Here is a 14,926-nt window from a genome sequence, read left to right as displayed (position 1 = left end):
CTAGACATGCCAAAGCTGTTAGAACTTATTACTATTTAAAAGAAGCAAAAATCTAGATTATTGTTTACACTCCAGATTTGTAATTAGTGGTGATGAATTAAAATATTTTTGAAACACTGTAGGGCGAGTTACACATATCCTTGGGCAGAACTCAGTGAGAGAAATGGGCTGGCAATCACTAAGCCAACCAGGTGCTATTATGAATCATGGTGACCCATGGAATGGAACTGTGCTCTGTAGGGGTTTCAACAGTTAATTTTTCAGAAATAATCTCTAAGCCTTTCCTCCAAGGGCCTCTGGGCAGAACTGAACCTCCAATATTTTAGTTAGGTGTATGCCAGGGATGCATCCTATCTCCATACCTTTTCAGCCTATATGCAGAACAGATTATCCGGGAGGCTGGGCTTTATGAGGAGAAATGTAGGGTCAAAATTGGTGGATGATTTATCAACAATCTGCGTTATGTGGATGACACAACCCTGCTTGCTGAAACTGAAGAGGACCTGAAGCGCCTGCTGCAGAGCGTCAAGGACTGCAGCCTACAATATGGATTGAGGCTCAATGTCAAGAGGACAAAGATTCTCACCACTGGACCAATTGGCAGCATCAGGATGGATGGTGAAGAGATTGAGATTGCACACAGCTTTAGTTTGCTTGGCTCCATAGTCAACAGTCTTGGCACCAGCAGCCAGTAAATTAAAAGGCGCATTGCCATGGGAAAGTCTGCTGTTAGGGACCTCTCCAAAGTACTGAAGAGCAATGGTGTCTCTCTGGAGACTAAGGTGCGTCTGATACAGGCCATGGTCTTCGCAATCACTTGTTATGCATCAGAGAGTTGGACAATGACCAGGGAGGATAGAAGGAGAATTGATGCCTTTGAGATGTGGTGCTGGAGAAGAGTATTGAGAATACCATGGACTGCTAGGAAAACAAACAGATTTGTCCTGGAAAGGGTTAAACCAGGTGGCTCCTTGGAGGCAAGGATTCTGAGGCTCCGTCTAACATACTTTGGACATGTTGTGAGGAGAGACCGGTCCTTAGAGAGGGACATCATGCTTGGGAGGGTGGAGGGGCGGTGCAGGAGAGGAAGGCCCTCTATGAGGTGGATTGCTTCAGTGACTGGGGTAGTTGGGATGGGAGTGTTGGAGACAGTGCGATTGGCACAGGACAGAGCGGAGTTTAGGGCTGTTGTACATAGGGTCGCTATGAGTCGCAGGCGACTCGACGGCACATAACAACAACAACAACACAATTCAGGTATGCTAACCATATCACCAAGGAGCTCCACTTTTCTTATAGGTAAGGAAACAAGGTCCTAATGGAACTCAGTTCCCTTGGCTCCCAGCCCAGGGTCCTTGTCATTACACTGTTCAGTTCTCAGAAACAAATTTGTCTCCTCTTCTCTCCATACATCTATATAAAACAGCTCCATTCTCTCAGAGAAAAAAAGTTTTCATTTGGTTCATCAAAGAATTAGAATATTTTCTCTCTCTAGAAACTGGGTTAGTTACTACAATTATTAGAATTTGCATAGTGCTTGTTGTTAGTTGTTGTTGTAAGGAGCTGTTGAATATGACCCATAACAACCCTATGAACAATTGTTTTATTTTGTGCAATCCTCACACTTCCTGACACACCAGAGCCCACTGAGGCAGTCACTGTGTCTTCTATGGATTGGAAGAGGTCCATATTTGTTCTAATTCCCAAGGAAGATGATCCAAGAGAATGTAGAAACTATTGAACAATATCAATAATATCATAAGCAAGCAAAATACTGAAGCTACAACAATAAAGAGACAGAGAACAGCCAGAAGTTCAAGCAGGATTTAGAAGAGGCCGTGGCACCAAGGATATCATTGCTGATGTCAGCTGGATTCTGGTAGGAAGCAAAGAATACAAAAAGAATATCTATTTATGCTTTATTGACTATGTAAAGGTATTTGACTGTGTGGATAATAACAAGTTATAGCTAACATTAAAGAATAGGAATCTGAGAACACTTAACTATGCTAATGTGAAACCTTGACTTAGATCAAGATGCTGGTGTGTGAACAGAGCAAGGAAACACTACCTGGTTTGAAATTAAGAAGGGAGTGCACCTGGTTCATACTCTTCTCTCTCCATACCTGTTCAATCTGTATGCTCAGCAAATAATTCGAGAAGCCAGACTCAATGAGGAAGAATTTGGCATCAAGATCAGAGAAAGACTCATCAATAGCCTGCACTAGGCAGATAATAAAACCCTGCTTGCACAAAATGAGAAAGACTTGAAGCAGCTGTTGCAGATGATAAAAAAAAATACAGCCTTTAATATAGATTGCATTTCAATGTCAAGAAAACAAAAATTCTTACCACTGGACAGGGAACCTCACAAGAGTTGGAGAAAAGATTGAAACTGACAACTTCATCTTACTTTGATTCCCAACAAATACTTAGTACCAACAGTTGGAAGTCAGGAGACGTACTACACTAGGAAAGTCTACAGTCAGGGAACTTGACTAATTATTGAGGAGTGGTGTTAGCTTGAGGACTAAAGTGTGTCTGATTCAGTGCGTCATGGTCTTTACGATCACTTGCTATGCATCTGAGAGCTGGACAATAAATAAGGATGACAGAAAAATTGATGCCTTTGAGCTGTGGTGTTAGAGAAGAGTATTGAACATCCCATGGACTTCCAAAAGAACAGACAAATATATCTTGGAGAAAGTGCAGCCAGAGTGCTCCTTGAAGGCAAAGATGATAAAGTTTCTCCTAATAGACTTCTTGCCTGTTGCATGAAGATTTCCTTGGAGAGGGAAATGATGCACAGAAAGGTAGAGGGTTGGTGAAGGAGAGAAGGACCCTCAACCAGGTGCATTGACACAGTGACACATTTTCCTTATCTTATCCTAAAGAAGCTCTGGTGATGTAGAATGTTACATGTTGCGAGGCTAAGTAGAAGGTCAACAGATCGATCAATTTCTCCACAGAATGAGGAGCAATAGCCTCTCATAAAGATAAGCAGCCTCAGAAACTTGAAGCTTTGCTAAGTCAGAATCAACTTGACATGGTTTGTTTGGATGTGTTATTCTATCCTGAACAATTTTCCAGGAACAAAAATTGATTCCTTTCATTTTCAAAGCAATTCTATGGGAAAGTACTACTGTTTTCCCAATTTTTCTTCCCCTTGTTCTAACTACTGTATTTCAAGTTATTTTTAAGACAAGGTCCTTGAAACCCCCAGGTTTTGGTCCAACTCCCTGGATTTGCTCTGCTGCCATGGGTGTCTTGCTTATTCACAAACATTAAATTCCCAGGCAGAAGATGTGACACAGCAGAAGTCCTTCCTCAATAGCAACCGTGGGTCCTCTGATCATTTCAGAGAAGGCAGTGGCCAGGGGGTAAACATGTGGGAGTTTTGCCTTGAGACTGGACTTCAGTCCTGCACAGAACTCACTATCCTTTCCCCTCAGGATTCAGAATGCAAAGGAGAAAATAATCTCTGAAGATTCTTGATGAAAATTCAGAAGAAAAAAACACACAATACATTCCTCCAATGCATTATGCTTTCAAGATATTCTGGGGTCTAGTTCAACTGCCATATGAGTTGACTGATGCCTTCACCATGATAGCCAGGTGAGCCCATCTCCTTGAGAAAGTTCACCATATTCTTGGTAGCCTAACAGGCCACGGAGAGAGGGAAGGTATGCAAAACCTTTGAGACCACCTGGCAACACTTACCAGCAAAGGAGATTTCATCAATCAGGTCTTCTAAGTAAATGACATCGAAACTTCCCTGCATGCTCTTCAACCACTAGGTTGTCTGTCAGTGGGCTGGTTTGTCCTTAACCTTGGCTTGTCCACGTTTCAGGATGGACTTCAGATTTGGAAACCCCCATGTCACATATAGTTCCACGGTACGCAGCATTTTTAGGGTTACAGGGGTCATTTTGACAAAGACACCACTGAAAATCTTCCTTAGGTGGAGTCTTACAATGGTCCTCATACTGGATGACTCACCTCATGAATCAAATGTGCACCATAAAGGCCAAGGAATGTTTGTTCATTAGGCAGGGTTTCACCGCCAGTCACTTGGTGCATACTTTACTGTCGCCAGGAATCAATTAGAAATTATTCTAGTCCCTTAAAGCTGAGCCCTTTCCCTTTGCCCTGCTGCTTCTTTTCCATGAGTGCTTGCTTGGCCTGCGTTGTTCTGAAGGTCTGGAAAGCCTTCCTCTTTTTCAGAAGATTTTCTGGAACCCACTTGACTTTCCTCGCCTTTTCCACTGCCATTTTTCCAACGCTGTGGCTACTGTCCATGCGCAGCCCCGCCACTTGGCCACTGTTCATGCGCAGTCCCAGTTTGTGGGGCTAGGAGGCGCCCGCTCTGTTTTCTTGAACGTAAAGAGTAGAGCCCTGCCTTGAGTGTCAACAACCAGAACTGGCTGAAGGAGCGTGAGCTGTGGGGAAGAAATCCATCTAACCCTGATTGCTTCCAAAAGTTCATTCACAGCTTTCCATAGTTCATATTATCTTGAAAACTCAACCCCTTTTGTTTAAGCTATATTCTTACACACCTGGTTTCCTAATTTTAAATATGGAAAGCTAAGGCATAAAGAAGTTAAGACATTTCTCTAAAGTCAAGTGATTAGGGGAGCTAACAAGACAAACACAGCCTGACCTATCCACTCACTGCTATCTCAACTGCATCCCTAGTCATGCTTCTTTAAATGCTCTAAACAGTCTCCCCCTATATCATCCAAGTATAAAAGAGGTCAATAGGGTATAGCTCCCAGGTCAACTCTTGTCTGTTTCAGGTCTCTGAGACGTACTCAGACCCAACTCTAAGGTACTGAACAACAATTTGACTAGAAGACACTCACATGACTATTTTAACTCTTACTCCTGACTGCTTTGACCTACAAAAGCAGAGCTGAGTAGCTGCCCCAAAGACCATGCGGCCTGCAAAGATATTTCATATCTGCCCCTTTACAGAAAGTTTGCTGACCCTTGCTTTACGGAATCCCCTAGCACTCCTCTGATTGCAGATTTCTTGATTATGCAACTTAATTGCAATGCAGCAAATCCTCCAATCCCCCAAAGCCTAAGCTTACATAGCGATGCATTCACAGGTTAAACCTAGAAGCTCCAGCTGTGCAGAGGGTGTCTGGGATACTAGGAACCTGAAAAAATACCCTGGGGTGGGGGGCGGGGAGGCTCACTTGAAGACAAGGATAGCAAAGATGCGCCATAACAGAGGTGCTGCCTTAACCTTGAGCCTTTTTCCAGAGGGAAGCATTGAGGGAGGAGGCTAACAGAAGCACCTAGAGAAGAGAAGCGGAGCAGGGAAAAGGGAGTAAGTGGGCCTGGAGCAGCACACATTTTGCAGATGGAAAGGCATGGATTCAAATCCCAGTGCTACCACTTAGCACTAGTCTCCTAAACCTCAATTTTCTCACCTATGAAACAGAGAAAGACTATTGCATTTTTCATGGGGGACTTGGGCATATTATCAAGATTATAATGCATTTGATGTTCTCCATGATTAGAATTTACATTAGGAACAGTAATTGAAAAGAGTAGGACATTGTGATTATTTATACAGAAGCAGCAAACCCCACCCAATTCTGCTGCCAAAGTACAGTGAGGCTGTGGGGAGCGCATATGGACATGTTTGGCACAATGAGCCAGCTTATTGAAAGATCTCAGCACACCTCCAAACTTCATGGCAGAAAGTGAGGAGAGAGGTGATGTACTTTCATTAAAGTTGGTGAAGTAAGGGGGGGGAAAGTGGTTATACAGAAAGAAGTTTTAATCACCTGAAGAAATCACTTATGTGAAACAACTGAATTATTCCTGATAATTCTGTACGAATGAAACAGCACATAGGTGGGGAAAAGCTTGCATTATACTCGAAAAGAAGATGCAGTCCTCTCTCCATCCCTGTCCCCACTACATAGTGAAGGTATCTATCATCTATGGAGCAAACAGTTACTGACAAATTGGCAACTTTTTAAATATCTTTTCTCTTTTTCATTATCTATTTTTTTTCTTTGAACTATAAAATGGGCCAAAGATAAAGTTTTCCACTTTTGCCAAGTATCATCCAGCTCAGGATTTGAAAGTGAATTTGAGAAAGACGCATGACTTGAGTTGTTTATCCAATTCCTCACTCCTTTGTTTGTTTGAATCAAACTTCGGACCTCTAGTAAATTGGATGCCCTATCCTTGATGGCTTTTTTTTTTTGCAATCACTTGTTATGCATCAGAGAGTTGGACAATGACTAGGGAAGATAGAAGGAGAATTGACGCCTTTGAGTTGTGGTGCTGGAGAAGAGTATTGAATGGACTGCCAAGAAAACAGATTCACCCTAGAGAGGGTTAAACCAGGCTGCTCCTTGGAGGCAAGGATTCTGGGGCTTCGTCTGACATACTTTGGACATGTTGTAAGGAGAGACAGGTCTTTGGAGATGGGCATCATGCTGGGTAGAGTAGAGGGACAGCGCAGGAGGGGAAGGCCCTCCATGAGGTGGATTGATTCAGTGACTGGGGTAATCGGGGTGGGTGTGTCAGAGGCAGTGAGATTGACACAGGATAGAGCAGAGTTTAGGGCTGTTGTACATAGGGTCGCTATGAGTCGCAAACGACTCGACGGCACATAACAACAACATCCTTGAAGGCAGTGAGTGAACAGTGGGCTGGGGATAGGCAGGTATACATGACAGTACACTTCTTTTTTTCCCCTTCCAACTACAAATTGAATTAATTTAGCACAGTTGGAGCAAATTACTATGATATGCCCTCAATTTAAGTCTTAGAGCCCCACTTGGATAGGGTTTAGGGACATATGATTTTCATTAGTTTATCAGGACCCTGCATGTCAGCTTGCACACGTATATGAACACAAATAGTTCATTTATAATGGTCTAAAATGCTGCAATCTTTCCTAATTTGCTACACACACTGCATTCTCCTAAAGAAAGGCTGTTTGAAAAAACACGCTCTATCAAATATGACTTTACTGCATGGCAAATAATTGTTCTTAAACTTTCCATTGACACACTATTGCTAAAGAAGTCCCTCTAAGTACATTTTCCCAGGACTTAAAGGCAGAAAGTTAAAGTGCATTTGATACTGATAAATTGCAGGAAACATATCTCTTCACAATTAAAAAGCCCTGGTATAAAAGAAGGGATCTCAGATATCACTACCTACTATAGATTATGTGCTTCTGCAGCTCTTCCCCCCACAAGAAAAAAATAAAAAGATCTGTTAAAGTCCAGACCACTGCAAGTGTAAATAATCTTATTTGAAAATAATGTCTTTGAAGAGACTATGCATTAGGTCAAAATAAGGTCATGCTGGAGTATGGTCCTGATGTGTGATGGTAAAGACAATGTGTCAGCTTGGCCTTGATTGTCTGGTTGGGCAATTACATAATGATGCATCGTGGCAATTATGGAAAGATGTAGTTATTCCCCAGGATGTGGTCTGATGTGATCAGCCCTGATCCAACATAAGAGGATTAGAATGGAACGTAAAACCCTAAACATGGTCACAGCTCTGATCAGTGTAGGGAAAACTCCTCAGAGGATGTCCTGCATCATATAGTTAGAGATCTCTGGCAAAACCTTTTGCTCAACCTGGATATTGCATCTGTCTCAGCACTTCTGGTTCTTTGGACTTGAGCCACCACCCTGCCATATTGCCTGCCAATCCTGAATCACTCAGTCTCCACAGCCAGAATCCTGTCTTCCAGCCCACCATTCTTTCACTCATCAGCTACTCCATCTAATGTAAATCAGAAGCCTGTGGCCTGATCTCAGACTCACAAATGTGGGATGTGCTCATCTCTGTAAGTGTATGAGCCATTTCCTGAGGCAAATCTCTTTCTACATTTAGAAGCTTCACTCATTTTGTTTCTCCAAAGAACCCAGTCTAAGACAACTGGTATCCTTATAAAAAGGAAGAAGAGACACAAAGACAGACACACAGAGACCACACACCACAGGATGCTGCAGCTGGAAGCCAAAGAGCTAGCAGAGAAGCTAGGAGAAAGACAGATTCTCTCAAACTCTCAGATGAAATCAATGATTGACACCCAGATTTGGACTTCCAGAGCTGTGAGATACAATTCTCTGTTCTTAAAAAGATTGTGGCACTTCATGATGGTAACCTGAGGAAACGAATATACCTTTCAGCTCTCGCTAGCAGATCAGAATGTCAAACGGCACATGCAAGGCCAGTTGGCTGCCGAGATGTAATGGACATTCAGACTTCCTGGTCCACCATTTAGGCTCAGTTCTGGTCCTGATTACGGCCTTTCTTGCCAGGCCAGCCTTTATCTGGCAGAGCCCAGTCCGAGCCGGCACTGAGCTTGGATGCACCAGACAGAGATGGCAGTGTGAGTGCCATGTCTGCATAAGCCTCTCATTTAGGTCACATATGGTGTCCTGCTCTCTGGCTGTGGCTGAATTGATGGGACTGGCTCAGTCAGGTGCAACAAGGGATGCTTGAAAAAAATTCTCAGGCGGCATCCATGGACGCCGTTGGCTGCTATGTGCACCAGCTGGAAGATGGATGCTGGTATTTCCAGAAAGACCTTTTGAATCAGGAGAGGCTGTGCAGGGCCCCATGCTGTGGCAGAGGCATAATTATTTGCAATAACTGTCTGTCTAGCCTCCTTGGCGATTTCTAAAGGAAGGCGCCCTCTCTTTGTCTGCAAGAAAGCACAGTGTTTACCTGTGGGAGAAACAGCTGTGCACTTTTTCTTATATAAGGTCAGAATGTTTATCACTCCAGTCTATGAAGCATCTATTCAGCAAGGTAAAATGGAATGTAATTTTAAAAAACTATAACTAATTAATAAGAGAAATTAAAGAACTTATGTCTTCGGGATTTTGCTCAGGGTTTTTTTATATATTCATTTCAAGTAAAGTCTCTGTAATTAGCTGCCATCCTGGTGATCAGGGACTCCATGGACAAGAGAACACAGAACTGCTGGCCCTGGCCCTGGCCTCTCCACCAGCGCTGGTCTGCTGAAGCCCTGCATGGTCACTGTGGATTCTGGATGCCTTTTGGCCCAGGAAACTTGTCTGCCAGCACTGCTCTGTTGACCAATATGGTTTTCACAGACTAAATTTTGTAGTAGATAACCAGACCTTTCTTGCTACTCTGTCTTAGTCTGGAAGTTCTGTTGAAACGTGTTCAACCAGGTGAGAAGGCTGTGCTTGTCCCCACAACGGAGGGTCATGGGAAGTGGTGGGAGGCACAGGACTGGTTCACCAGCCTGTCACAATCCCTTAGTGACTTGCCAAGTCACATTCTCTCACTAGGGCTCCTTTTTGTGGGTGAGTTGATCTCAAGGAACCCTTCAAACTATGCCATGATCAATTACAGCAGAGGTTCTAGTGTCAGGGTGGATAAACTGGAGTTGAAATTAAGGCTCCATTATTTGCTAATTGCATCAAATCTTCATTTTTCTCATCTGTTATGTGAGAGTAATAAAAATACATGTGATACACCCGTATCACAGGATCTACAAAAAGAAAATAATACATGGAAAAGGCTTAGTATAAAATCTAGCATCTATTGAGTACTTAAGGATCCTAGAATGGCACATTTCACTTTCAGCTACCAACCAAAAGGCTTGTGGTTCAAAACCATTCAGAAGCACCACAGAAGGAAGACTATTTACTTCTAAGAAAGCCCAAATAACAAATCTACAGTGCAACCTATGCAATCAACTGTACAGCAACGGTTCAGTAACTTAGCATAACTCAATGCTGTCCAATCAGAACCAACTCAAAGCTGACTCCCCAGGGGGATATATCCGAGGCTGTAATTCACACAGGAGGAGATGACTGCCTTTCTCCAAAAGAGCAGCTGGTGGATTTGAACTTCCAGAAGTTCCTTTGGGTTAGCAGTGAAACTCCCTACAGTGCTTCTTAATGTGTCAGTAGGTGCTCCATAAACAACATAGCATTATTTTTCATTCATCTCTACAAAGTACAAATAAAAGTGAAATTTTATGTAGTATGTAATAGGCATCTTGTAAAAATAGACTAAATTAATTCTAAATTATTGTTTAAAAACAGAAAAACCCTTAATATTAAATACACTTTGAGGGGCAGATGATTAATTGCTTAGGGCCTATTTTTATGATTGGAAGATGTTTGGCAGAACCCCTGGGCTCCCCCCACTAGAAGCCCGAAGCACCCTTACCCAAGCTGCAACATCAAGTTCTGGAGACATTACCAAATGTCTCCTGGGGAAAACTACTCCTGATTGAGGACCATTGCACGATCCTACTAATTTTGGTTAAGTATTTACTTGTTTTCCTTTGTAATTTGGCCACATAAGAGACATCTTTAAACATTATCTTTTCCTGATGGCAGTTGAGGGTTGAAAGGAATTCTTACAAAATTCAATTAAGTAGACCTCCAATCATGGTTCCCCAGAATAGCCTCTGGAGGTGGTATGTATAATATATAATTTATTGTCCCAATTGGAGCCACAGACATTAACCAGGATTGACTGGCCAAGCCCGCAGGATCACCTTACTTCTAAGGAACTCCTGCTGGGGGTGACATTATCCTTGGAGTCACACATAATTAGGACCCTTACCCACTAAGTAAGTGCACATTAAGTGACAAAGGGTAATTAAAAACTACACATCCCTACGGGCAGAAGACACAGACTCAAATGAGCACCTCAACAGTGAAGAGTCTCAGAACAAAAAATCCTTTCTCCTTGAGTCTTAAGAAGGCATACTCTTCAAATCATTCACTTTAAGACCTGCATTCTAAATAGCTTCCCTAACCACATTATCATAACAAATGGGTTAAAATAAACACTTGAAAAAAATTAAAAAAAAAAAAACACTTGAAACTACTTGCACTTAAATGCAAAAAAGATATATCCTGGCCATTCCTGGTAAGAGGATCCATAGCATATTTGTAATCAATATATCTGTCTTCCTTATCTCCATCAACATCATTGGAATTTTATTTTTCTTCTGGGATTTGATCTCATAGTTTAGATACTGACAACAACATTACAGTGACAATTAAGGTTTTCTTTTAAGAGAGGAAATTACATTGATAATCTACTTGCCTAAAGATAACTCATCTCTTCAAGATAACTCATCTTTTCATTATGTGGGGCATGAGAGAACAGGGACCAGTCTACAGTGCATTAGCTACCTGTGCACTGTTGTTGGATGCCACTGAGTCAGAACCAACTCATAGCTGTCCCTTCAGTGATTTTCACCGGGAAGGAAACTGCCCATCCTCCCATGGAGCAGCTGGAGATCTGAACCACATGCCTTTGGGACAGCAGTGCAGCTCATAGTCCTCATAGTTAACACTATTCCCCACTCCTTCCACATTTGTTTCTCCTTCCTACAGATGTGTCTCACCGTCTGCCATTCTCCATCCACATGGTCTGGGTGGACTCCCACCTGGGGAAGAACCTTCAGCTTCTGCATTGCCACCTGGCCCACTGGCCTTCTCAAGCCGGGCCCATCTGACTAATCATGGCTGCTTTTGAGAATTTTTCTCCAAAAACTGAGGAAGAGCTTATTCTTTTGTTGGACCTGGAACTGTGTAAACTGGCAACTGTTCCAGTCACCCTGCAACCCAAGAAGAAATCAGATAAACAGAGGAAAGAAGAGGAGGGCAAAGCAAAAGAATGAAGAAAAAGAAATCAGGTTCCTAGGCATTGGTTAACCTCACTAAGAAGCTCATAGGGGTGCTCTCGGGGCTAGTCCATAGCAAGACTCACAGGTAACCCAAAGGGTGCACTTCTACAGCAGTTCAAACACACCTGCAGCTCTGTGGGACTTGCATCCTGAGAAACCTAATGAAGGGTCAACTTGACGCCAAGTCAGTCCAAACTTGATGACCGTGAGTTTGAGTCATTTTTACAGCCTATTTTAAAAAATTTTTGTTGTTCATGTGCTTTTAGTAATTTGAACCCCTACGTGTTGTTGCTAAGTACATCAAAGTTGGCAACAACCCTGCAAACAACAGATAGAAAAGTTGCCCTGTCCTGTTCTATCCTCACATCTCCAACTTGTTCAGGCTCACTGTGACAGTCACTATGCCTGTCCATCTCCTTGAGGGTCTTCTTCCTTTGTTGACCTTCTACTTTTCCAAGCATAATGCTTTTCCCCAAGGATTAGCCCCTCCTTGACAACCATCATGCCTGTAGTTTGTGAGATGAAGTTTCACAATCCTTGCCTCTGACTGCACTTCCTCCAAGGTACATTTTTTTAGCAGAACATTTTTTTTTTGCAGAACTTGCCTATAGACAAGATATAGAAATATATATAAAATTAATCCACTACCATCAGACTTTGACCATAGCAACCATACAGGAAGGAGGAGAACTGGGTTCAAAGGTGGCGATCTTTACAGAAGCAGACTACTGCATCTCTCCTGTGAAGAGGTCAGTGGATTTGAACTATCAAGCTTTCAGTTAGCCAAGCAATGTTTGAGCTACTGTGCTACCAGGGTCCCAGGAATATCTTCAATTCAAACAGCATATGGTCAGTCCCAAAGAGACATATACCATATGATCCCAGGTATATGAAATATCTAGGATAAGCAAGTGGTAAGAAGCCCAAGGCACTAGGTTCGATCCCACCAACTGCTCCAGGGAAGAAAGATGGACAATCTCCTCCCAGGGGATTTACAGCCTCTGAAAACCCACTGGATGGTCATCTATGTGTCAGTTCCAACTCAAAAAGACACAGAAACAGGCAAGTATGTAGAAAGTAAATTGTTTTAGAGGTTTCCAGGGGTGGACAGGAAACAATGAAAGAGAGATTAAACCCTTAGGGGACACAGAACTTCAGTGAAGAGTGATGGGGAAACATGGAAAGAGATAATGGTCATAGCTAATGAACATGATAAACATAATAATAATAATAATGTTACTGGAGCCTGCAGGTGAGGATTGCTGATATGACAATTTGCTACAAGTGTATTTATAGAATAATAAAATACACCACTAACTGATACACAGACCTTGTAGAGGCTTTCCCCCCTCAAATCATCTGGTGGTAAGAATATTTTATTCTGCAATTCAAAATGCAGACAGAGCCTCCAATACAAAACTGACAGAAAGCTTCATGAATCTAGAATACTCACACCAACATTTAATGATGCTGACAATTTCAGTCCTTTTATAGAGTCTGTTTTTTTAAAAAAAATGTAAAGCCTGGTTTTCACTTACAAAATTGATTCTATGACTTTCATTTGGAAAAAATCATTGTCTCATTAAAGAGATGAGGGTGAAATTAGATGTCACCAGGAAAGACAGGTAAGAAATGGCATGATAATTTTAGTCAATCCGGTTGCTGAATGAGATCAGTTTGGCCCCTAAATCACCTAGCTGGTTGATCAAGCAATCAGTAATAGGAAATGCTAACTTACCACTATTCTCTGCCCACTCAGGACACACATCTGCAGAAGAGACGAAAACAGATAGACCCAAAAACGTAGAAAAAAACGAATGTCAAAAGACAGTCACCTCTAATTTGGGGGAGAGGTCTCCAGGGAGCTCTAGTGGTAATTGCCCTAGGACTTGTCTTGGCAACCCAAAGACACTCAGTTCAAATCCACCAGCTGCTCAGTGGAAGAAAGATATGCAATCTCCTCTCCTAGGCCTCTGAAAAGCTGCTAGATGGTTCAGCAATGAGTCTGTTCCAAATTAACATAACACATGGCACATAACAACAGCAAAATAAAAATCTCTGCCTGACAGGGTACAGTAATATACAAGTGAGGAAATAACAACCTCTGCCTGACAGGGAACAGTAATTCAGAAGTAAGGCAAAGATGTGAAACCAGCCGGGAGCAGAGTAGCATTAATTATTTAGAGAAGACTGTAGTATCTCTGAACCTAAGCACCCTCAAAGTATGTAAAAATAGTATCTTCATGATTAAGATCAGATCTTTGGGGTTTCATCCAGAAAAAAGCAGAGGGGGAGATTTCACCTGCTGGTAACCCTCAAGCCTAACACAGAGTGTTTAATGCTTGTAAGATATCTATAAAGGGTTCTTGAAATTCTACACAATCACTACAGGCTTGATAAGACAGAGTATTTTTAACTGCTTTCCATCCATGTACCTTATTTGTGTTGTCAGCTAGCCAAAACTTCTTCTTTGTCTGCTGAAAAACACTGTGGAGTCTTGATTAATCTGTGGAACTAAACAGAGAACTGAGGTTCTCAGGCTTGTTGAAAATAGGCCAGGGATGCTAAACATGAGGGAAACTTCAGCCCTCTTTCACCTCTGCTACATAAGTACCTCCTCCCACACTTTCCTAGATCCTCTGTCTGAGGAGCCCATTAAAGAAGCTGACATTCAGAAGGAAATGTATCCATTTCAGAGCACAGTGAAGTTAAGGTGATCATTTGGTGTAGTGTCTTCTGAGAACTTTCCCAATGATAATGAAAAACAAACCTCACTTTGATGGAGTTTGAAGTTCCTGCATTTCCCTTCATTGTACTGTTCAAATACATTTCACATACATTATTGAATTTAAGTAAATTAAGTGTTTGGTTAGTACCTGCAGATGTCACAAAGAAATGATAAACCTCTCCTCAGAAAGTCCTACAGTCGAGCCTTCTATTAAAGGAGCAAGAACTGTTCAAAAGGCACATGTGTGTTACATTTAATTACAAAACTTTTATAAATAAAATAAACACCATATAGTTGTAGGATCATTAATATACTCCTACTTCATCAGTACTGTTTTACTGAAGAGCAATGCTGCCAATTTGAAGAGTAAGGTGCACCTGATCCAAGCCATGATCTTTTCAATCACTTGCTATGCATTTGGAACTGGACAGTGAATAAGGATGAGAGAAGAAGAATTAATGCCATTGAACTGTGGTGCTGGAGAAGAACACAAGGACTACCAAAAGAACAAACTGGTA

At 42.0% G+C, this 14,926-nt stretch overlaps 1 pseudogene; it reads right to left on the bottom strand.

The window, feature by feature from the left end:
- Positions 1-3,565: 3,565 nt before the first annotated feature.
- On the bottom strand, positions 3,566-4,272 carry LOC102845897 (annotated as a pseudogene).
- Positions 4,273-14,926: the final 10,654 nt, after the last annotated feature.

This window comes from Elephantulus edwardii, unplaced genomic scaffold, assembly GCF_000299155.1.
Source record: "Elephantulus edwardii isolate Elephantulus edwardi_28Jun2011 unplaced genomic scaffold, EleEdw1.0 scaffold00177, whole genome shotgun sequence".
Classification (NCBI taxonomy): Eukaryota; Metazoa; Chordata; class Mammalia; order Macroscelidea; family Macroscelididae; genus Elephantulus; species Elephantulus edwardii.
Note: the sequence above shows the minus strand (reverse complement) of the source record. Positions and strands in the feature narration are given on the sequence as shown.